Source organism: Lonchura striata, chromosome 1 (genome assembly GCF_050655825.1).
Source record: "Lonchura striata isolate lonStrDom1 chromosome 1, ASM5065582v1, whole genome shotgun sequence".
NCBI classification, from domain to species: Eukaryota; Metazoa; Chordata; class Aves; order Passeriformes; family Estrildidae; genus Lonchura; species Lonchura striata.
Window position 1 is genome coordinate 104,988,160 of NC_140703.1, and position 25,874 is coordinate 105,014,033.

The 25,874-nt window shown below is 37.3% G+C and overlaps 1 protein-coding gene across 17 annotated transcripts in view; it reads right to left on the reverse strand.

Moving 5' to 3' along the window:
• LOC110483230 (uncharacterized) overlaps nt 1-25,874 on the reverse strand; it is a 305,445-nt gene that overhangs the window by 165,991 nt on the left and 113,580 nt on the right. The window contains exon 5 of one of the 17 annotated variants that reach the window (XR_014949927.1): nt 13,877-13,989. The exons of the other annotated variants lie outside the window; for them this stretch is intronic. The gene's annotated coding sequence lies outside the window, so the exon portion shown is untranslated. The remainder of the gene's footprint in view (nt 1-13,876; nt 13,990-25,874) is intronic. 17 annotated transcript variants of the gene reach the window in all.

Genomic DNA, 25,874 nt, shown 5'->3' on the forward strand with positions numbered 1-25,874 from the left:
AATAGTAATATGTATTTTAGGAAGTCACCGTAAAGAGGTAGGCTGGATTATCTAATGACATATACATATTTTACTAAATGTGTTACTTGTCAAGCTAATTAGTTACCCTGTAAATGAAAGGTCAACCCTGCATAACATTTGCATCTCATCTTTCTAAGTCAAATTTCCTGTGCATGGTAGGTGGAAAGAAATAAATTCTACTGAAGTTGTGAACGGCTGATAGGAGGAACAATTTGGCAGGCAGAGAAAAATTTGAAAAAAGCTGTTCAAAGCTGATCTGAAGCTAAGAGCATGGAACATGTCCATCAGGAAGACACCAATCCCACGGCCACCAGCTCCATATTGTACAATTTGTTTCAAATAGCTCTGCAGCCAAGCAATACATTGAAACTGTCAGTCACACTTTATTTACATTTTCTACTGCTTCTGCTGCTCTTTACTAAGCCACATATGCAAGTCAAAGAGAGACAAGGCTCTTGAAATCACTCCACTGCACCAAGGTGCTACTTTTGACCCCAAATTGCCACACTGTAGAGAAGGGTTACCTGACAAACCACACTGTCGTGTGCACACTCCACTGTGTGCATATTTCCCCTGCTTTCTACAGCTGGAAGAGAAATCCATCACAATATAACTATTCTACACTGCAACTCACTAATTTTGAAGCTCTCAGAGCCTTGCACATATATAGCAGCCATTTTCTTTTCCAACATCTTTGTCATTTACATATATCTGAAGTATGAATACTTGGCACAATAACAAATGCTTGAAAGATATTGACAAAGCCATCAGCAAGAGGCTAAAGAAAAAGCATCAGAAGCCTTCTTGTGAAATACCAAACCAAAACAAACAGAATGTTTCAGGGCAGTCAGCAGATTAACCAGGAACTTTGGAATTTTTTTCTTTTTCAGAGAAACAACCAGCTTTGTGTTTCATTCTGTAAACACCCTATGCCAGAAAAGGATCTTCAGAGACTCTTTGTCCTTGCTAAAGGGCTTTACTTAATGGGGTGTTACATGAAAAAGCGTATCTGTCTTTCAGGAAAATGTGCCCTGCGGGCTCACTGAAACAGTGGCAATATCTAGAGGAAAAAGAAAACCAGGATATGAAATATGTCCTGGCTATTGTAGGTTTAAATATACATTAAGTCACTCTGCCAGGACTGAAAACTCTGGTGTCATAAATTTCCCAGCAACCTGTGTGCATTAAGTAGATGTCATGGAATCGTGCTCCCTTCAACAGCAGTCACCTCTTCCTAGCAGTGACTCTGGTGTCAAAGGCTTAAGTCTTGCTTGCAGAAGCTGCCCCAGCCAGCTCTGAGCTCACTCTCCAGACAGGCTCTCCAGTGCAGATCCTGGGACCTAGGGCTCATCCCCCTGCCCGTGGGGACACACTTCCACTGTGACTGACACATGAACTGGGAACTTAAAGCCTTTACACCTACATTGCAAATGATTGCACCACTCTTCAAATGACAAGTCATTTGAAATACCTGAATTATGTCAGATTATTTCCTTTGTGAATTCTTTGATAAGAACTTTGCACCCCACTTAGCTGGCCCGTATGTAACAGAAACAAGTGGATTGCTGAAGATACAATATAAAGAAATCTTAGCTTATAACTTGTATTTCAAAACCCTTCATTCCCAGTATGTTTGAACCAAAGTTTTAAATTCAGATGTACTTAAAGATGCCTTTTTTTTCCTTTCTGGTGCACATACAAGCTTATGGACAGATAGCACTAGGAATCAATTATTCCATTTTAAGAGAAGTGAATACATACTCAGTTCCAGGCTTCAGAGAAGACACACCTCCTCCATATATTTTTTATCAGGCAGGATTTTCCTGAATCCAAATAGCAATGAATATGGCACTCATGTTCACCCTCCTCTACTCATGGTTTATCTAAGAAATACTTCCTTCTGGCTCTGAGTTACCCATCTTATATGTCAGAAGGGGTAATAACTCCTCTGTGTTACATCAACTCAGTTATCTAGAAAGGGAAAAAAAATTCTGGATTTTACTCATAAGACTTGTGCAAGAGAAATTTAGGAGACGGCAGTACATTTTTAAATCTCTTTCTTGTATGATCCTGGCTAAAAGCTCTCTCTTTTCCTTCATTTGATTTTGACTTGGTTCAAGAGTATCAATCTTGTATGCAATTGTTGAAATCTTCTGGAACTATCAAAAATCCCACAATATGTACAATTGTGGAATTAATCTGAAAAGGTTTTGATGTTTGGAAGGCAAACATTCTGTGTCAACTTTAACATTTTATGAGGAATGTTGAAATTCACAGTGTTTACCTCAAGGACCCTAGTACCTTTAAACCCAAATTACCTTTGAAGCCAGTAACCAAGAGTTCAATTTGGTACCTGTTCTACTGGTTCCTTTCTGTGCTGTGCTGATTCACCACATCACCCCCAATTGTCCTGTTCTTAAATTGTTTTTTGTCCTGCTCTTTAAGATATATCTTGCTGTAGAAAGGGAAAATGGGAATGCCAGTGCAGACTTATTCTTAAAACAAATGCTCCCTTAATCAAAACTGGATGACTAACAAGCATAAAATTATGGCTCTAATACCACATATAATCGTTTATCTCATTGCAAAGAGGCATACATCATTTGCCTTGTGTTCCAGTAGTGTTTCATACCCACTTTACCATAATCTAAATGAGCATGCACAGCACAGACAAATGGAGATTTTAGCCCATCTTATGCATTTGCCTGGAGAATACAATGCTGTTTGTTGTGTGTGTTTTTAAAAATCATGTTCCTATAAATAAACACATTACAATGTACAGACAAAGCAGTGTGTAATCTCACTGTCTGAGCAGTTTTAATTCTGAGATATACTTTCACAAAAAAAGGATGTTTTTAAAATAGTTTTTTTTCTGGACAGCAATTTTAATAAAGTATATTTGAAACATATATGAGCTATGGAATAAGTTTGTTGAAAAGAATTTAAATCTGTGGATACATCAGCTCAGCATGTGGGTACTGCCAACCACTTACAGCTCAGACTAGATATTATTTTCTTCTGCCCTGTCCTCATTACCTGGATGCACTTAACAGTCTAAGCCAGGGATTCAGCTTTAAAATACTTTAAAAACTCACCAAAATGGCAACTGCCAAAGCATGTATTTCCTTCCTTAAACTTTCTTCTGCACAAAGGCTGTAAGAAGCTTTCGCTTCTCCATCTGCAGCATCCTTCCTATTCCTAAAACCACCACAGCTGCGAAGTTCAATAATGAATAGTCCTTCAGGGAGAGCAAGTATGGCTTCACATGACAATATTTGCAAGAGCTGATTCCAGCTCCTGTGTATGACTTTACATCCTTTTCTGACCTTGTAGATCTGTGAGAAACTGGCACTTGAAACTCTGACATTTTTACAAGAGACAAGCTGATCTTATACCTAATTTTAGAGAGCTTTATAAAGCTCTTTTTCCTATTTACAAGGATAATTCACTCAGCATAGCTGATCTTACTGTACAGAAGTATGAGGTTTCACAGGCAAAAAGAATGCATACTAAAATACATGGCAAAATTCTCTTTTGTATTGTTAAAATCATTTATCTGTGACATATGTGGCATGAAGATGAAAATATGATATGCTCTAAAGGCTTTATTGTTATTTCACTTGGACTGAACTGCATTGCTTATGCTCAATGCACCATTTGTGCAACATGCTTTTCTGATTCTGCCCACAACCTAAAGCTACCATCCAAAAATCAAGGGAGCAGTACAATCTTGACACAGATTAACCTCAAAAATAAACTGTAACCATATTAAAGAACTGTGAAATTCTACTTGGAGATTACTTACTCAAAGAATAGGAACATGACAGAGATGGTTGGAGGATGAATTGAAGATGCTTCTGCTCGTCAAAGGTCTAGATGACCTTTAAATGTCCCTTCCAACCCAAACTATTCTATGATTCTATGATTCTATGAATGATTCTCAGCAAAATAAAAGAGATAGATGGATACTCTGCACAGCACATTAAATGCTTTAGAGTTCAGCAGAGTATCATTCCTCTTTTTCCACTAGTCTCTCTTGTATGGATTTAGCACTTAAGAGAATAACTACATTACATATTTTACATAGAAGAGTAACTATATTACATATTTGAATAAGTATGTTTATATGTGGAAAATAAGGATTCTGTATTATTTATCTTGGTAAGCATTGTGCAGGTATTTTATTATCTGTATGTCCAGCTCTAATTATTAATTGGCATTCAGTGTTCTGCTGCTAGGGGTGAGTTTAATTGCATTCCTCTAGTATTTTTACTTTACTACTTCTTTCCTACCAGCATAATATTAAAAATATGTTTCTGCATTCATGTTTCTACTTCCATTCTTATTTTTTCCTGGAGAGTCTGCTGTCTTTTCAGTACCCCCCATCTTGTATACCAGTGTGGTGTTCAACTTTGACCACTAGTTCAGCTCCATTTGTTTCATCTCTTTTCACAAAGTTTACCTGCTTTATTTTTTTATCCTAAATTAATTTAAAATTAATTTCATCCGTCCTCAGTGTTTATCTCAAGCTTAGCTTTTTAGAGAAATTAGTTTTGTGTGTGCCTACATATGACATAGTGTCCAAGCCCAATATGTCCTTTAGTTTACTTTCTTTGCCTATTCAGGATTTTCCACATAGAAATATTACACATTCATCAAGCCTGATTGCCTGGACTTTAAACAACATCAGTTATTCTTTCCACATTACATATCCACAGAATCAAAAATGTTCTGAGTTGGAAGGGACCCATGAAGATCATCAAGTCCAGTTTTTTAAGTTAACAGGCCATACAGGGATTAAGCCCATAACTTTAGCCTTATAAGCACCATGCTCTAAACAGTTGAGATAATTCCATTTAATTCTCCCTCCAACTGTCTTCCAAAAATACAGAAAAACTACATACCTCTTTCTGTCTTTTGATGTTTTCCTTGCTGTTAAAAAGATGTGAAAAAAAAAAAAAGATATTCAAAAGGCTTTTCTTACTTTACCTTAATGATTTCTCTGGAATTTGTGAATGTCATTCATCTAGATCAGTTACCTTGTCAAAATGTAATTGTTCCATATACTTAACAGTGTGCTCTAGCATAATCTTAAACCCCTTAATACCTTCTGTGAGAAAATACATTTTCCTCTTCCAGATGTGACCTTCAGCTTTTGTCAGAAATGTCTATACTGTGGAAGAGAAAACACATTGGGTTATCTGAAATACATTCTTTAGTAACAATAGCTTTTCTTCATGTTGCTTTATGACCTTGCAATCTAGGTTTTACAGATAACTCTACATATTCTATGCTTATAAAACCATTTATTTTTCCCATATTAATGCCATTAATTAGCATTATTATTACCAACATTACAGTCTAAATTTTGCTTCTCATCAATTTATCAATAGCTTCAGCCTTCTTTGCAGCTACAAGAACACTTCCTTTTTCATAGGAAGCATTTTATTCCTCTATAAATAAATTCATTGAGTGTGAGGTAAAGTCTGGGTTATCTGGTCCAAGCAATCCACCTTACCCTTGGCATTCACACACTTTTCACATATGTAAGTGCACACTTTGAGAGCTTCTACCTTCTGCATCAGACCATTGTACAGAACAGAACCATCTGTAGCCATCTGTAATGACATATACAGAAAGAGGGAAATTCTAAATTTGCTTCACACTACCAGACTTGTACATGTGATGTTGGGTGTTATAAGAGGGAGGCAAAAGTTTGCAGGCCTAACAGCACTTCTAGCAGTGGAGAGCACTGGAATAAGAGGATGCATAACATACATGAGCCTGTTCATTCAGTAGTACAAACTGACAGCTCTGAAACTCTGTACTGTAGACAGAGCTTGGCCCAATGTGTATGATATTACACACATGGCAAAACTTGAATATTCCAATTCAGGTTTTTTCTACACTGCTCAGGTATGAAGCACCTGTCTGGTGCTTCCCAACCCAAGCCTGTTGATAGATCATGTGTTATTAGTTTTATATCATTTCAATAAACGTTCCCTACAAATGTTTTGTGCATATGCAGAGAGAGAGAAGCTGGGTGTATAAATGTATCAATGCAATGTACAGGGTCTGGAGAAACTAACTACACTGCCAACAATGAAAGCATCAAAGTACACAAGGAGACAGTTGTTACTGTGGGATCTTACATGTCACACCAACATACAAGACAAGAATTTGACTAGCCAAACTACAATACATGCACATACATATATGTGTGTGTGTGTGTGTGTATGCTAGATAACAAGCTTTGCATGGCTTTCTGCACAATTAGAATTTTACCTGAGCAAGTCCCTGTTTGAGACAGCTGCAATCAATGCGAGATTTTTCATTCCAAGCAGTGCCATTCCATGAATCTATGCTAGTTTGCACTGATCTCATTTGCACCCCCATCAGTTCATGCTATCACCCTCACTGTGTATCTTTTACTGCTACTGTGCCTTTCATCTGCACATCACTTCCCTTTCATGTACTGTCATCTCCACCTTTTTCCTTAGAATAGTATTTCACTTTACTCATTCTATATTTAAAGCTTGCAGCTCTCCCCATTTGCTTTGTCTAATTGGCTCTTAAAACCTTTTTCACAATGAAGTAACTAATTAAATTATTTTGATCAGTTTCCAAAATTTTCCTCAGGAAATGAATAATGTATCGGTTTGCATTATAATTTTCTTAGCTATTTCATTTAGGTAATTTTGGAGCATTTTTGCATTCATTGGGACAGAGATAAAGAAGAAAGTTTGGCTCTGTAGGGAAGCTGGCTTGGGAAACTGTTTCCAAAGAGTCCTATAGATCAGTCTCTACCTAAGTAATATCACACAACAAAATTGTCCTTGAAGCATAGACCAGAGGGTTCCAAACCCATGGAAAATCAGGGTGTTACACTTACTCCTACTCCCCACTCTGTAGCTCATTGAATTGGTAAATATTTTTTACAATCTGCCATAACTTCTGGGGCAGATTTTGAAAGTACCCGTCCTCCCCCACAGTCTCTATGCTGGGGAACTTTCCAGGTCAGATTGTGCTTGCAAAAGCAGAAAAAGGGGCTGAAACAAGATGTTCTCTTGAAAAGGCTGAGGAGGAGATAAGAGGAATCACCACCTACTTCTGCTCTGGTTCCCTCTTAAAAGAAAAGATTGATTCTTCTATGTGTTTTTCTGTGAATATTCAAGATTAAGTCCCTACTTTCATGGCTGCAAATCATGTGTGAGAGAAATGCATGCAGAGAAATGCACAGTGAAGCACATAAGCCTCGAAGAGGGTGGGGATTTAAAACTTGAGTGAGTCCTCAGGGCTTTGCTTTTGCTGCCTCAGATGCCTCAGTGCTTAGGGCTGTGCACACCACTATAGATCATTCATTTTTTCTTTGCCATTGTGAAGCCCACAATGCCAACCCCAGGCCACAGATTCTGCCACAAGTCTCCAAATATTACATGGTACCAAAGTCCTTGTTTGCCCAAAACTTAAATCTCTATAACTTATCATAATTTAATTACTTATTTTACACATGTAATGCTGTAAGCCTCTGACCATTCAGACACATGCAATGTTTCAGCAGCTGAAACAGAGCAGAATATGCATGCAGATATATGAATGTCAGCAATGTCAGGCAACATACTTACTTACTGATGTACTGTATTTAAATCCTTACTGATGTACTGTATTTAAATCCTTCTGTACCAATGGACACCAAAACTGGCAGATGCTGAAACCACAATGTGTGCCTCACCTGCCTGCTTTTGTGCCTTACCATTCCATGCATGACACATGAGAAGCCATGCCTCCACCTGTTTTGTGGCTTTGTGGTCTTGCTACAGCTCCAAAATTCTCCTCTTCTCATGCACTGCTCCTATGACCACAGCCAGAATAGTGCTCATTGTGTGAACCCACTGATGCAGTAGGGTGCAAGGGATAGGAGCAGGGCAGAGATGCCAGATGCACTGGCATGGTTAGAAGCTGTAGTTCCTGCAAGAAGAGCCCATTGTTCGGGGTCTGTATTTCAGGAGAGGAAGAAAAAGCAAGGTTTCAAGCTTCCTGACATCCCAAAGTGCAGTATGATTTACAAGTCTTCTCTCCCTGGTCAGATGCACAATCAGCTCCATAGACAGCAAGGCAGAGCAAGATGTTACCTCTCCCCCTTTCCAGCATCCCTCCAAACCTCAGAGAAGCTTCATCCCAAGGCCCTAAAAGAGAAAATGCCAGCTGGGGTGATTTTCTGACACACTGAGTCACTGTGTGGGCTGAACACTTGTCCTGAACTGTGACAAAACCACCTACCTCTGAACTTTGACAACCTGTGCCAATATTATTGAGTGATCATGACCATTTTCTGTTAACTTTTTTTTAATGTTTCATTTGCTAAAAAGTCAATTTTAGCTCCTGGAGAAGGCATTTTAAGCAAAACTCAGAAATGTGACCTGGAAAGATAATATAAATGGGATTTTTCTGTCATCTCTCTATGCTTTTGATTATTCTTGACATTCTATAATGTTAAGTTATAAATAGAAAGCATTTTGAAAATGTCATAATATCCTGAGTCTAATAAGAATACCACAGCTAGAAAATATGCTTAAGAAATCAAGATTACATAGCAGACTCAAGAGGAAGAATTAAACTGGGCTTCACTGCAATGCAACTTAACAGCTACAAAAAAATGTGAACTGTGAACTCCAGCTGGAAGCTACAATTGAAATGTAAACATTGCTTATTGAAAGCAAGATGCTGCATTAATAACAGCAACCACAAAAGCTGAAGACTTGTGGCATTACTGGATAGACCATTGATGCTTTTTCATCCTTTCAAGTGGATCTAATTCAGATTATGTCCCCCAGCTAACCCAAACGTTCTAAGCCCTTGCACTTGATCCTTCAGTAGAACATGAATTTGTTTTGGAATGTTCTAGCTGAATTGATTTCTTTTTCTCTTGCCTTGCCATCTCACATAGAAATTATTCTCATCTCTTTGCAGGTCTTCTGTATCTTAGCACAGGTAAAAGGGCTGGTACTGATGAGTACATGACAAGCTTTTCCAATTCTCATAAATTAAATCAGAGTATTTATTAAAGATCAAAGTTAATTTCTTCTTTTCTATGCCTGAACCTAAAGCACAGTGCAATTTTTGCTTTGATTTGTGCTGAACATTTTGCTGACTATATCAATATCAACAAATTAACCCCAGACTACATGGAACAGAGTTTGGCTCCTAGAATGTGCCTGTGAGATTTCAGGGGCTGAGCACCACTCTGCATCACCCCTCCCGGACGTACCAACCATTGACTCCTCTGAAGTCTGGGGATGGCCAAGACAAGTCACAAACATGGCTAGATTTGGTTTTGACTAGTACTGAAGCATAACTAAAGTTATAATAATAAAACCATTGCAATAAGATGATACGTGCTGAATGTAACTCTGGTGAAAATTTCAATGAGTGACCTGCAAGATCAATAAAAATTAGGCTCTTAATATAGTCAATAAAATGGCTCAGAAGTACTTCAGAAATTAATATATGAAGCAGAAAAACTTAAAAATAACTAAGGCAATTTCTGTGGAGCTTTGCCCAAACTGGCATTTATTCCATTACACCATCCCATTCTAACAGTCCCTTGTTTAGGTACCTATGGCAACCAACGACAACCCAACAAAAAATACCTTTTTCACTCTAGAACCCTAGCTTCTTGATTGCAAAGAAATAAAGCTAAGACTTTGGGTAATTAAAGGTGACTGGTCAGAGAAGAAAACACAAACAGTACCTAGGATCAGTGTAATGTGACAGTCCCAGCTGCAAAAGGGCAAGGTCTGTCACACCAGCACTGCCCCATTGTGGAATTAACATCCACAGTAATAAGCAAAACAACAGGGGTCTTAAAAACTCTACAGCAAAAAATACAGATTTTTTTTTTTTTTCATTTAACCCAAGCAAAAATATTTGGGTGTAATTGCATGATGGGAGAAAGAGCACCCTTTGAAGTTTAAGTGTTACCTGTGTACTTAGAAAATGTTTTCTAAGATAGGTCATTTTTCTTCCAAATGTGTCCGATCTGTTCCACGTGAATGCAAATTCTCATTTCTGCTTTGTTATTTGTTAAGAAAATTGCAATCAATATTATTTTAATCCATCTCATATATAGTGTTGAACCTTTTATTTGTCTCAATGAATAAATAATGCAAACTAAGATTCAGTGTTTTCTGAGTAACTAAAAAAAAAGCTGGAGTCTCCTTTTCACTTTTAAGCTTTGAATTATGGACCATCTCATTGCCTGAAAGAAACTGAAATTCTTAAATTATAAAATTATTATCTTATTGTTTTTGTTATTAAAACAAAAAAGTAGATATGTTTGGGAGGCAATAAAAATTTAATATAATCACTAAAAATTGACATTTGTATTTTCTTTGGGGTTTTGTTTATTTGTTTGTTTGTTTTTTGTTGTTGTTGTTGGGTTTTTTTCCTCTTTCAGCTTTTAAATTAACATTTCCTGGACTTGATTGCATTAATTTAGTTTTAGGAAAGATCGCCATGTTGGATATACATATGAACCAAACATTTATATTAACACTAACAGCAGTCATCAGAAGTTATGGGAAATTTGTGTGTACCTACTGATAGAGATAGTGAATTCCCATAATCCCAAAATCCTTAAATGAACATAACAAAGGTAATTTTCTTAATGTTTTGGAAGAATATAAATAAATGTCCTGTTATGATCCATATTTCTGCACCGAGACTGACATTCCTCTTTTGAAGAGTTTTAGCATCTGTAACAAGTAATATTTATAACGTGTCAAAAGTAGGTCTTGAGAAAATCAAGCTGACATTTAGAGAGCTACATTTGGTGCAACTCAAATTTACTGCAGCTGCAGTATAAATAATCTGAGCACTGCCAAAGATGAGCTACTTATATCTGTATACACACAGAACAATTTAAACTTCTCCACATTTAATTTCAAATAAAGAACAGTTTTACGGCTGATCAGTGCAATACATAGGATCTCAAGCATGACAAAACCATGAAATCTGAAGGAATTTCCATCACAAAGAGCCTAAGAACACATCAGTTTCTTCAAAACTGCTTCACAGCCCCCTCCACTAAATCCAGGTGTAATATAGAAATTTGGTGCAATTCCTCCTTAATTACATTGAATGCCATTTGCAGATAAAATTTGTAGAAACTTAGAGAGTCGATGTTTTCTATTTATATTTTGGATAGTGCTGGATAGAGGGGGCTGGGGGAATACAGGCAAAGAAAGGACAGGAATTTTAGGACAAATTCTTGCTATAGAAAACACCTCTGTGCTAGCTTTTCCCCAGGTACTGCACAGCAGCTGAGCCACAGATGCTGAGCCTCCTCTGTGGGTTTGGAAGGGTTACAGCCAGCACTGCCACCCTCTCAGGGATGGCATGGGAGCCACATCACTCACAGGGACTACAAATTTCATCCCTCAATTTTGGCTCAATGAGATGGAGGAAAATGAGACATTCAGGGCCAAGGCAGTACTGGAAGATTTGACAGCTGGGCCACACTGGATTAAAGGAGGAATCTTTTCTTAAATTGTTCCCTTGAGGTCACTTTTTTACTATCTCAAAGTCAGTTTTTACAAGAAGTTTATGGACCATGGGCTTTAGGGGAACATTTATGCCACTACAAGCTCAGTATAAGGGAAAAAATAGTGGCCTGATTTTTTTAAAAAATGGCATTGCTTATATTCGTGCTTGCTTTATCCACATTTCAGTGTTGTCTCACAAACATTATGGAATGTGGTAAACTGGAAAAGCAATAGAATAATGGTGGAAATAAAATCAGAGAACTTGGCCGACAAACATTTTATCAGATGTTGTTTCTCATCATAAAAATCAAGTTCCTATTTCCAGTCTTAGAAATTTTATAATTCAGATGGTATTTTCAGATATTTGTCCCTCTTCCTTTTTTTTTTCCTTTTGCAAAATTTTCCTAGGGTGACTTTATGATGCTTGTATCCCCAATCCTCTGTTCTGTTTGTGTGCTGAATATTAAGTTCTGACCATCTAAGACTGGTTCCAAGAGTGAAGTGGGGGAGAAGGGAAAGTGCTGGAATATTTCGTGGCTCTATTCACAAATATAGAGATAAGAGCTCAGTGTGATGCCTGCAGCAAAGGAGTTTGCTTTTAGATAGTTGCCTTTAGTTAGCTGAGGCCAGAAGGTTTTTAGAACTGTTCAGCTATTGTTTGGTCTGGGAACACCAGGACTATTGTCCAGGGTCCCCAAGCTGCACTGCAGCCAGAGAGCCCCGACAGACTGAGAGAAAGCCAAGCACACACCCATGAAAAGCACTCTGAAATACAAGAGAATTTCTGAATTTGCCATTTCTTCAGAACAACGAGAGGTTCCATTGTATAATATTATTCATTTTCTCATGTTTGTGAGTACTTTGATTGTTAAATAAACAATTTTTTCCATTTCTCTAGAAGGAGATTTATGTCTTTTGAGTCAATTGGGGGAGGGGTAGCTTGAATTTGCTGTATAGAAGAGACCACTTCAAAAGTTTCTGTCCAAATTTACCCTAAACCAGGACAACTCTTAAATTCTTACAGTTGCCTTATCATTTTAATGACATATTAATAACATCCAGATTTCTGTAACATATTGAGTTTCATTGATAATTATTCTGAATATTTAAAGAAATAATGGATATGCTTGAAAGTGTTCCAGAATTTAAAAAAAAAATAAATAAAATAGGCATGTGTTGATGTTTAATAGAATTTTTGCTGAAATCTGTAATTTTTAATTAACTCCCTTTGAAATCTTTTTGTCATCTCATGAAGGAACAGAAATTCTATGTTAGATTTAGGAGACTATTCATGCGATCGAAGAACAATTTAATCCATATTCAGTGTGATCTCTACAGAAACAGAGTCAGACCTTCAAGTGTTCATTACAACCTTTTCATGAATATTTTTACTTTTCAAGATAAATTACTCATTCATCCAGGAACATCACTGATTTTGCAGGAGTGTCATCACTCAAAACTAAGCCACTCAAAACTTGTAAATTTATAGCTCAATTAAGAGTAAATTCTGATAGATTTAGTGAATTTTATGAAATTACATTACATAAATGCCCTTAACCTCATCCTGCAGATATGATATTTAATAATTGCATTTAAATCTATTATCTTATTAGGATCAGTTGGATTTTTTAAAAACTTATTTTTTCTTTTTTTGGCATCCTAGAGAGAAAAGATAAAGTTGCTGAAGTGCCATACCTATGGGTTCCTTCTGCTGGCTCAGAACAACTGCTGCACATACCTGTGCAGTTAGGACATAAACCAGTATATCTGTCAGTCAGGAAGATATATAAATTATTTAAGTTGCATCTGTAATCAAATGTGCTTACAAAGTGGAGGCCAAAAAGCCACCACAGACAGCAATAAAAATCTATCCCTTCTGGCAGATCTGACATAACCCTGATATCTCATGTCATATACGTGTCAATATTATCACTAGTGCAATTGTTCTGAAGGGCTAGTCTTGACTGACACCATTGGGGAAGTCAGAATCGGGCCCAGAGATGTTCAGATCACCAGATGGATTCCACAAGTGTCATGGCCTCCCCAGTCTCATTCACAAAATCATTTGTTGCACCCACTGCCAATGGAAGTGTCCTTGCCCAATAAGCTTCACTCTTCATGCCAGGTTTTTCAAGAGCAACAAATCATCTAACATCAAGCCATGGCTGATATCCCATGGTCTGTCCCTTAATTTTATGGTTTCTCACAATAAAGCCAAGGCATGGAACATGAGGGAGAAATTTAATGCAGCTCCTCTTCCAAGCACTGTCTGAACTGGAAAGAGGAGGGTATCACAGCCAACATAAACTTACCAGCACAAATGCAAAGTCTGCACCTGACTGAACTAGCACAGAAACACTCTGATTCCCTGCTGGAGACCAGCTGAGGATGGTTATGTGCTTATAGTGCAGATCATCTCTTCCACCTGGAAATAAAGAACAATTCAGGGTCTGAACAGGCTCTGTGGCTTCAAGGCTGATACTGTACTGCTTGGTCCATCAGATTTCTTCCTCTTCTGAGAGGGGTGGAGATCCCAACATTAGTCTTGTTCAGAAGAACACAGACTGAAATAAGTGCAGTGGAGAGAGATTTTGCCTGCTTTATTTTTTCATTTGCTTGTTTGTAAGACAGTGATTCTCTTGTTCTGTTTCTATACCTATAGTTCTATAGAACTCAGTCCTATAGCTACTGAGTTGCTCTGCCTTTCTGGCTTTAGCAAACGTCTGACTGGCTGATTGCTGCTACATTATGCTAAGCCACACAAGTAAAGGAGCTCTCTTCTGTCATACTAGTGCTAATATCTTCTCTGTTATCTCTAAGGTGCAGGAAATACTGTAAGCCATAATTTAAAGGTGAGATAATCTTTATGATGGAGGTACAAAACTACCTTCTTAAGGTAGAAAATTCTGTCTGCATCAAAGTCACAGGTCCTAACTGACTTCTCTACACAGTGGCTACACGTATCTGGGGCAAAAAGGGAACTTTTAGGAGGCTCCTGATATCAGCAATGCACTGTCCAAACAAGTACATCTTCTAATGCAGCTGGGCTGTGTCAGTTTATCTTCTACATCCTTGCCAGTTATTCCTAACCAACTTTCTTATCATAACTACTTCTTCATATCACTTCTGTCTGTTGCAACATTATGGCCCACAGGCAAACAACTGAAATGTTTTAGCTCATAATTTCATGCATTTCTAATTTATTGTTTCACCAAGCAGCTTTCTAAGGTTCTTAGAGGTCTAATTATGATATGAAAACATGATTTTCAACTTTGCAGATGATACTAAATTGGAAGAGAATAAAAACAAATGAGGAATAATTAGGTAGTGCAGCCAATAAAATAATTTAGATCATTTTATATTTCAGGAATAATAGATGGCAAATGCAGGGCTGTGCAAATAAATTGAGAATAATTAGCCTCACAGTGTGGCATAAAAAGTGGGATCCTGTTTAGAAAGACAAGAGGCTACAACACACTGAGATAAATTCTGAACTTTGATTGCAAAATTCATGTATAAGATTCCCTTATGTGACTTGCTAGCAGTCTCAGTGGTACTCCCCTAGAAATGAGGTAGAACTCAGTGTCAACAAAAAAAACACCACTTGGACTCTGAGAAAGGAAGGGCTAGATGGAATAGTCTGAGAAGAAGTTTCTTCACAGCAAACTCAAAGGATTGTATTAGCTAAATAATGGACCACAGGCTGTATTCAATCTGAAGGATGTTTCTGCCCAAACCAGTATCTTTCTCTAGGGACAAAAAGAGAATGAATGGGGAGAATACACCAAGGAAATGTTTTGCTTCTTTGCTCGAGTGGTCCTGCAGAAGAGCCACCTGACTGCGGCAGAAATGTGCCGCTCATTTGGAAAGAGCTCTAGGCTGATCAGGAACAGTCATTTTTTATTTCCTTACATTATGTTATGTTCTTTAATGTATTCAGGCCTGAAGTTAGAAAAGATTTCCAATAGTTGAGCTGGGAGGTTCCAGAAGAGCTGTCAGTGGGAACAATGGTGGGAAGAGACCTTGCTGGTTTTAAAATGTTGCTTTATGAACCATGACAGATTAAATGCTGAGATAGCTGGGATGGCAAGAGACGTCACCCTAAGAGATCACCATGGTTTCCTACGCTGCTGCTTTCCGCTCTATATACTGCTGCCTACTTCTCTTGACTGAAACACAACCTGTCAAAAACACACTCCCTCTTCTGCATATATCAGCACATTAATTTTCAGCTATGTGATATGGGATGTTCTTCTGTATCAACCCAAGAAAAAAAAGAGAGCAATTTTTTTTCTTTTTTGAAGATATGTGTGGGAATTCAGGGCTTCCCTCTGGCTGCCTTAGAAGGCCTGAGACCCTGGCAGGGGGTCAGGAACCCCCCTGTACAGGGTCCCCAGAGATACTGTCTGTGATCTCTGTCCATGGAAAAGAGTTTGCAATCTTACAGGATTAATTACAAGCTCTGAGTGTTTGATATAAGTAATAATTAAGTGTGGCACGGGTGCAAAAGTAAAATTTTAAGATTCTAGATTAGGGGTTCAAAGGGGACAAGATGGAGGAAATTTGGTGTGTTTTGTCCTTTTTCTCCTTTGTCATGCCCTCCATGTTTCACTGTAGTGTTGGCATTTTTCTATTGGTTTAGTTTGGGGACACACTGTTCAACATAGATGATAGATATTGGCACATTATTGTAAATACAGCACAGGGAGTTTCTGGTATTTAATGTTTGTAACATCCCACTGAGGGCAGAGCCCCACACGCTGCCCTGCAGGACAGAGCTGGGCAGGGCAGCAGAACATGTTAGAGATAAACAGAATAAACAACCTTGAAACCAGCACAGACCAATTATGACTCCTTCTTTGGCAGCGGGGCAGATAGACAGAGACTTTTTACAATCTCGGGATCATCAATACCACAGATTCCAACAGATATGAAAATTCGTTCAGGAATCTGTTTGGGTTTTTTTTTGTTTGTTTTGGGGTTTTTTTTGGGTTTTTTTTTTGAGTTGTCTGCTCATTTTGAAGGTGGGTGAAGATGGCAAGTGGACAAATGCATGGGGGAATTAGGATCACTGCTGGTGAGTCAGTACTGCAAAGGATTACTGACTACAGAATACTTTCACTGAAAACAGAATTAAATAGACCTCTCTAGAATAATGATGTCTAAAATCCATCATTACTTCATGGAATTTGAGAAGTATTAGGTTGATCTATTTTCCCATCAAGAGATGCCTTCACCTTGGGGGTGAAGATTTGCCTTCCTAGGTCTTATTGTAAAGTTTGAGATTTTTTAACAGTAGCAAAGTAGTGACAAAAGCTTCATTTTAGGGCATTTATACATTTATTTAGAGCCATGTTTTCCAGAAAATAGGTCTGAGTTATTAGCCATCTTTCAAAGCATGCAAGTGAAAGGCCATTGAAATCTTCCAGATGCAATGAAGTGTATTTCAGCATTTCAGAGCTAAATGCCTGCATAATTTATGGCAGAGTGCACATAATTTCTATGTATGGCTATACCTAACACAGGCTCATTTCACATTTGAAATTCAATTCTTCCATCTGACTAATTGATTCATTTCCATAAATACTCTAAAATTTGTAATAAGAACAATGCTTTGTGGTAAGATATTGTTTTGGCCAGTACCCAAATTAACTATGAATATTTACTTTCAACAAAAGCCAGTGGGACCAACAGCAAATAATGAAAACATCGTGATTTATAATTTATTTTTACAATCCTTTTGTTACATGAGCAAAATTTCAAATCCTATAAACCATCCCCTTAAAATACAGTTATTATGCTACTCAATCTCAATTTTCTGTTCTCTGCCTCCTTCTGCCCATTCCTTCCAGAAGCCCTCCCTGCTGGGATCTCTCTAGTTCTGTCTTGGGATGTAAGACAGTGAACAAGCTTCTGACAAGAGTTTTGATAGCCACTATGTCCATGATCCTTTACCAGAAGAGTTGAATTAGGATGTTTTCAGGAAAGGTGGAAAATAGTTTGATTCCAGAAAGAATGATAAACCATTTCCAAAACACTTGAAAATATATCCTGAAGTCACCCAGGTTTCCAGAGCAAGGACCTTGTTTAAAACATACAAACTCAGACCAAGGCAGTGTTCTCAGGAAGGGCTGATGAGGGTTGCAGTTCAGTTCCCACAAGTCACATTAGGCCAAGTCATGCAGCTGCAGCAGGAAAGATGGCATTAACATGAAGTATGGAAAGTGATTTGTTAGTCTAGTGCAACTCTTGCATGGTCAGGCTTGGAGAGAAGCACCTGACTGGTGATGGACACTTCTACCAACTCTAGACTTTTGGGAGCATAGCCCAACCTTGTCACATCACCCTTCTCCCCAGCTGCAGTACAGCAGCTCTCCCTCCTGCCTGACCATTAGTCTGTGGAACTGATGCCTGGCATTTGGGGAAACAGGCAGGATGAGCCTCAGATACCTTTAGGATCGAAGATATTCATTTAAAAATAATATCAGTTTTAGGTTAGCATGATTTTAAGTGTATGAGAGGTAACTTAAAGGCTGTGACTATCATTGAGCCCTCTGTCTCAGAGCTCTGTAATAGAGTTCAGGGACAAGCACACCTTCCCCTGAAACCCATCAGCTTCCCACCCTTAGCTCTGTGCTATTGCCTTGAGCTGTTTTAGCCCCAGATGTGGCAGGAAGAGGCAGCAGAATCAGATCTGCTCTCCAAAAGGATTCTGTAGTCTTCCATAGCCACAAGAGAGCCTAGCATAGAAAATCTACCTTCAAACCCATCAGCTGTGCTGAGTCATCATTCTGTCTCCCAGCCACTTAGGAAACCTGCCACTAGGCATCACAGCTGCTGGAAGTTGCCACACACATGCCAGGAAGCAAACACCTGTGAACTCGCACTGCAACAGGCAGGCAGCTCCCAGGGGGCTGTGCCCATGCCCACTGCACCACTGAACACTTGGACCATGGCAGCAGCCAGAGGCCAAGAGCCCAAAGCAGTGCTTGGCACCAGGAGCCCACAGCCTTGGCTGCTATCACGCTGCCTCTCCAGCAAATCCCAGCTGTGCCCTCCTCTGCACCCTGGCTGTGCTCTTGCCCTTCTTTTTCTGCAGAAGATATACACAGTTTTTTCTTTTTTTTTTCTTTCTTTGTCTCCAGGAAGTTTTATTGGCTCAAGAATTAATCACGACACAAAATTAAATTTTGTTAGTGATATATACATAAGTCTTCAATTTATTTGTTGTTGAGAAAAGCAACTCTGTGTAAATAAAAATAAAAATTAGTAGAAGGTTAAAAACAGCCTGGCTTGCTCTGCAGAATTTTCAGTGCTCCAGGATTCAGCAAAAATAGAATTAAGTACTTACATCTTCAAAAAGCATTAAGCCAAGTACTTCATCAAAGGTTAAATTGCAGAAATATGAAATAACTGAAAAGTTGGCTCACTGGACTGCAAACTGGCCAAGAAAAGGAAGTGAATTTGAAGAAGAAAATAATTTATGAGAAGTTTTGATAGAGATCAGCAGATCTTCAGCTTCTCAATATTATGTTAACAATGGCATCAAAAATTTCTACTGTCAGTTCCTAATAGTAAATTCTGGTTAACAATAAGGAAAGAACAAAACAATCAGAAACAGGAAAAAGTACAATATTAATGCATTGCAGTACTCATAAATAACAACACATGAGAGGGGAAAACAGTCAAGAAAGGGATCTCTATCTAATGGAAAATTGTTGCAGAATTACAAGGAAAACAATTCTATTCCAGAAAAAAGTCTGTACCCAGTTCAACTAAAAGTGCAGCTCCTGTAAATAAGACAAGCTAAATCACCTTAGAATTAGTCTCAGCATTCAGGAAAGCTCAGAGAGTCTTAGGTGCATATATACATACATACATATATATATATATACATATATATGTGTATGTATGCATATAATTAGCAAAATATAATCTAGATTAAACTGAATTCAATACTTTGTTAAAAGACTGAAAGCATTTGAATAGGCATACATTTATATAGTACAATTTTTATCTTATCTGAAGTGTTCTATTTGTCAGCCTTACAGAGCCTGTGGTTTGTCTCAAACCACATTCCCAAGTATTTTCCACTCTTGCCAGTTTTGTGCTCACCACAGGTGCTCTGTTTTATCAGCATGAGGTCCACCATGAGTTTGGGATAAACAGACAAAACACGGCACCAACTGCCCTGCACCACTGGAGATGCAGCAGGACAGATTGCATGAGTAAAGAGTTAACCAGGCATCACAATTCCTAGCTCAAGTTTAAAAACAGGGGTTTTTCTTCCAAAATTCTTCATTCTTTCCTTCAAGCTCTATAGTTTCCTACACAATACCCAGTGGTATAGAAGAAAAACTTCCTCTAATCAAAGGCTTAGGCTGGCCTTCCAGTTGTTGCATCTCTGCCAATGCTCTAGTTAAGTTTAAAATGAAGCATAAGATTTTAAAGGACTTTCTCACTTCTTTAAGAAAAAAAAAAATAAACAAAAGAAACCTTGTAATTTAAATTTCTACATAGTATTTGCTTTGCATGTCCCTTTGAAATACTCCCTATGGCATTGCATCTCTAACTAGACATTCTTTGCAATTTTATTGTTCATAATTCCCAAGATAATATTGTGAAAGACCATGTAAATGTAATAAAATTCCTTCATCCTTTCATGAGATGCTGGTTTTTTCCTTGTTAGGTGTCAATGCTATTTAAAGGAATTTCTACAACTCTTTTTGTCATTTTGAATTTCAAAAATTAGGGAAAAAACATGTTAAAGAACAGTCTTTTTCAGGTATGTAACTTTTCCACACTCTGATCTTGGAAAGAATTGGCTAGGAATGCAGACAAACACTGAGTCAGGAAGAAGGAATTGACTTGAGATTTTATGTTGCATTGAACCAGTGGACTCAGAGAAAATATGGATTGCTAAAATTTCAACATGACCAGTGAGGACATGATAAAAGGATTTTGAGAACCTCAGAGAGATGTCTGATGATATTAGGATAAGGATAATATTAAACAGGGGAGAAAATCTATACAACTTCCTCAGAAGAAAAATGCCATCCTATGCTCCTGATTGGTAAAATAGGCAAATGGCACCATTGAATCAAGAAGTACTGTAGTAGCTAGATTTCTGCACAGAATCTGATGGATTTATCCACTGTGAAAGGAATCTAAGCAAAAAGTAATGAAATTACTTTCTGGGAATTGTTTTTAATAGTGCAGGTTATAAAGAGACAGTGCTGTTTTCAAAAGACTGTCTTATTCCTCATTTTCCAGTTAAGTCATAGTTATTCTATCCCATAAAATATGATTCATGTTAGAACAATGGCAATTTTTTTGAAATTTATGATACAGCACCTGTATTAAATGCTTAGGCATGAAAACAAAAAAGGATGACAGAAATGTAAAGACATAACTGTTTAAGAATATATATATTAAAATAATAACCATAAAAATATCTCCATAATAAATGTTCAAAAGTAAAAGTTTTTGCTTGCTCTTGGTTCTGAAAATTGTGTTTATCTAAGTAAACATAATTCTCTTTGAAGACCAGAGTATCCTTTAGCATGCATTATTTTCCTGTCAATCAACAATTTCCATAGCTACGCAATTGCAGTGTGGCCAGAGTCCTCTGCATACTTCATTACCAATGACTTCCACTTGTCCCAGTGCCACCCTGTTTTTCAAAACCATGCACTCTGGAAATTACTAGTTTTCATAACCAAAGGTATTAATGAGAAAAACCACTCTGTTTTTCAAAACCACGGACTCTGGAAATTACTAGTTTTCATAACCGAAGGTATTAATGAGAAAAAATCAGGGGGAAAAGAATGTGACCCCAGATCTCTTCACAAAAGGGCACTGCACAGGAAATAACAGAGAGACAAAGCCAAAAAGATTAATATTCTTGTTTCAGCCTGACACATTCATTTCCCAGGTATCAGTCTAAGAACATTCATGCTAAAAGCAGTGGGAAATAGCCTGTAAAAATTAAGTGACTTCATCTTTATAGACAGTGCTTTGTAAGAATGAACTTTAGCAAAATCTTTCATAATTCAATGCCTTAGAATCATGGAATGAGGGTTTTCAGTTTGCCTAGCTATGGCAAGGCACCAAACAACAAACTTATTGAAAACAAAAGCTATTATGCATCTTCTGGTTCAGAGCTTACCACACAGGACTTTCAAGGGCATTTCTCTTAATCCTTTCTCAAAGGCAGGTTTACATCCTTCCAGTGAAGGGCTTATAATTTTTTCCTTTATTGGATTCATAGCCATCTGCATTCATTGCATTGACTGATTTCTGACTTCTTAGTATTACAAGCATTATTTTGGCCAAAACTACATTCCTGCTTTCCACTAGAAGTTTTGAATCTTTCAGTAAAAGCAAGACTTACATAAAAATTAAAATGTAAATTTCAAGTGGGTATGTAAAACTGAAAAGGCAGAGAACTATGACGACAAACATAAGACTATACATCACTAGGACCATCAGTTTCTTTTTGATCTGTCATAATATATCCCATAATGTCATACAACAAACTTTAAAAAGTAGTTTCAATGGGCCAGGCCTTCAATTACTATCAATGGAGGTCACAATCATCTAACTGCACTAAATGGATTCCCTTTTCATTCCATTTTTAGGCCTTCCAAATACTGCAATTTAACTATGTCTCCAAAAATCACTGGTTTTTGTCAAGCTATGCATTACTTTTTCTAATTATCATCACATATCTCCTTCCATGTTAATTTCTTTTTCACTAAGGAGATCACTAATAATCCAAATGGAAATTTGGTGCAATCACTTATAAACTGCTTTCCATTACAGAAAAATTACAGAAAGTTGAATAAAGTCTTTCATGCATCTATGTAAACTATGAAAAAATAAATAAAAGACGCCAAAGATTGAACATAATGAGCAGAAAAAAACCATGAAAGTAACTTCCAATACACTTGAGGCACATGGTTAACCACAAAGTCTGGAGGCACTAATCCAGAAAAGACTACAGCTTTGGGCAGAATCTCTCCCTCTTTCAAATGCTGACATATATATCCAAGAACAGAGACCATTTTAATGTGGAATCTACTTGACGCAGCATGACAGATAAAATTACCCTAAAATGCTAAGCAAAAAAAAAAAAAAAAAAAAAAAAAAAATCTGTGCATCCTGATCTGAACACAGACTTTCTGTTCTACTGGAAAACACCACACCACATTTGTTTTTATTGTGATAGGAACAAAAGGAAAAGCTGAATTTTATTTGTAAAGAAAATAATTGGATAAATTAATATGTTCCATTTCAAATTGAGTATTTTTGTTCTGATTTTGATTTAATGTTATGTTCAAACTATAGGTTGTAAAAACAAGAAGTATTTTGAAATAAGAAACCACATAATTTCATTATGGATAAGACTAAAAATTACATTTTCATAATTTATCCTTGATTGGATTTTATTGAAAGTGAAGCCTCACACAAAATTTTACTATTAATAAATAAACATTATTTTTCCAATGGGAAACTTGTATTTTGGAAAACACTCCAGGTATTTACTTTTACAACTGAGAAAATAACGTGCCTATGTTATCAGTCCATAGTACAACTTTTAAATGGCCGACAATTTCATCAGAACCAAATCAAACCAAAATCCACTTAGGTAAAAACCAACTTGTTGGAGCTGACAGACAGTAAAAAGTGGAAATACTAGAGAAAAGCCAAAAGTTGAGTGCAAACTATGAGTCCTGTACACTGCATACACTGAACACCAGTAAGCAGATAACATTAGAGTATGAAGAACATTAAATGTCCAGGGCAGCAGATACAGAAGGAGGGAGGAGAAACATTCACACAACCATGGCTACAATGTGAACACAAATGATGCTCTTAGAGGCTGCTGCAGCAATACATTATGGGAAGGAAAAAGTCAGAGTATGCACCAAGACTTTAAGTGTAATCACTACAAACCAGGAAAATAGGAAGAAAAACAGTCAAGGTATTTGATATCTTGCAGACAAATCTTTTTTCAGAAATCAGTTTGGGGAACCAAAATTCTGCAGTCTCTAATTACGCTACGTTTTGTATCAAGCAGGAAAAAATGGAGGGAAAAATCACTTTCAGAAAGAGATTAAAACAAGCAATGGCTCAAAACATTAAGATCATGTGCTTAGCCTTTATTCATATGTGAAAGGTTAGTTCAAACACTAAGAAGTCTAAAAAATATGAGCCATGAAGTTGATTAATCTCAAAATTAGAGTATTTATTATGTGCACTTAGCCACCCAATATTAAAAATTACAATCCAGTAAATTAAGGAAATGGTTGCACTTCAGACTGTCATAAAACGTTGCTTGGAGAAGTCACAGCTGAAATAAAGTATGTTGTTTAGTATCCTGATAAAGATGATCACAGGTGAGGAACCCAAAGAGAATGGACTGGGGGCTTTGCAGGAGCAGAGGGGGGAAAGTGGGTCACTCCAAAGGATTTGCTACAAGCAAATTTTTCTTTAGCAGCTGTGGGACAAACCCAAACCCTGACAACCTCACTGCTTTAGAGGATGGATAGAAAACATGCTTCATGCCCCCTGGGTAGTAGGATGCCTCCTTTCCTCTAGGAGGCAAAAAAAGCTAAGGTGAAAGATAAAGTTATCCCAAGCCAAGTTCCAGCTGAAAAAATTATAACTGGAGGCCCTCAGCCCCAAGGACCTGGAGTGCTCAAGCAAAGAAAAACTCTTACCTCAGGTTTTAATTTTTATTTGATTTATATCAGAAAGAATATTTAATAACTCCCCTATTCACCTACGTGCTCTGCAATGCTCACACATACAGAGTATGAAGATTATAAGACAGACTAATGCCTCTCTCCACTGAAATTACTGTAATAGCAAAGCCATTTTGCAAATGACAGTGTAAGTATCAGCTTAGATAATTCTGGTAAATTAATGCCTCAAATGAAATGCTGTCTCAGAGCTGAGGGAATACATTTTATTCTTTGGTGTTTTTACTCTTACTTTATATATATTGTTTACTACTCTGGAGTATAGTTTCTTTTTTTTTTCACCCCCACTCTTCAGCATGAGGCCAGTGCAGTCATTTAGCAGGCTTTAAAAACAGAAAGAACCTCAGAATCAGCTGGCATGAATGCTGAATGCTACTAAACAGAGAAAGGTGAACAGCTTGCAGGATGAGGTGGAGATAAGAGGCATGCACTCAGTCTTCCTTAACCTGGAAAAGGGGATGGGAAAGCCACACACAACTCCAGGCAGCAATTCATTCATCTTATGTGCCCTAAAATTGCTCTGTAGAGGTGCCACTCTCTCTCCACACCGATAAATAGAGGTCAAATCATTAGCATGGATAAAAACATTTGATTTCTGAAGCCTTAGAATACATTAAAGAGATCCTGCACTAAAGACTATCTGACTCTGCAGGACAATGACAAAGAAAATCTACACAGGACATTACCAGAAGAACAGTAAGGGTGGAATAACAAGGTGACTGGAACAGTAATATAAGTTCACTGGTCGGTTGCTTGTCAACTTGTTGATATATTTCTATTTTTGAGACCTAGAGAAGTACCTCATTCTATTTATGCTACTAGTAACTTGGTATTTACTACATTAATAATATATTTTTCTTAAGCTGACTTTGTATGTGCCTCTAATTCTATCAGATTACACAATTATCAAACAAAAAGGGAAAATTCTTTCCTTGGTCAGATCCTTGGAGGTTCTTAGCCTACAGGGCACTAAACACAGGCTTCATCCATTATGTGGAAAATAGCCATAATACATAAGCACACTCCAAGAATACTCTAAGAGGGTTGAATATAAAACAAAATCAAGTATGGAGCCTATATACCTCAAAGATTATCTGAACTGCAGCATATTTGGATCTGTGTCATACAGTGAAGATAAAGAAAATTCATTATTTCTCAAGACACTATTTACTATACCCAGTTCTTCAATTACATTAATTTTAATTTATTATCTGTTTTCTGAGCCACTTGATGTTTTCAGTGCTTCAAGGCTGTGGTATCTGCTTCTAAGACTTCATGTTTGAGTTATCATAGGGTTTTAATTGTCATACTAATTGTGATGATTCATTTATTGTGGTGTCTTTCTACTGAATTCAGGCTCCAAGTCTATCTCATAAATGAATGAAATTAACTCTATCACTGAATTTACCTTGTTGCAGGACATCAAAAAGTACTTTGCAGAAACTCACATTCCCAATCTGTAAAAACCATCATGATAATGGACCACTCCGTGGAAAAGAAATTTGCTGAATTGTGACACTCAAAGAGTTGTGTCAATGGCTCT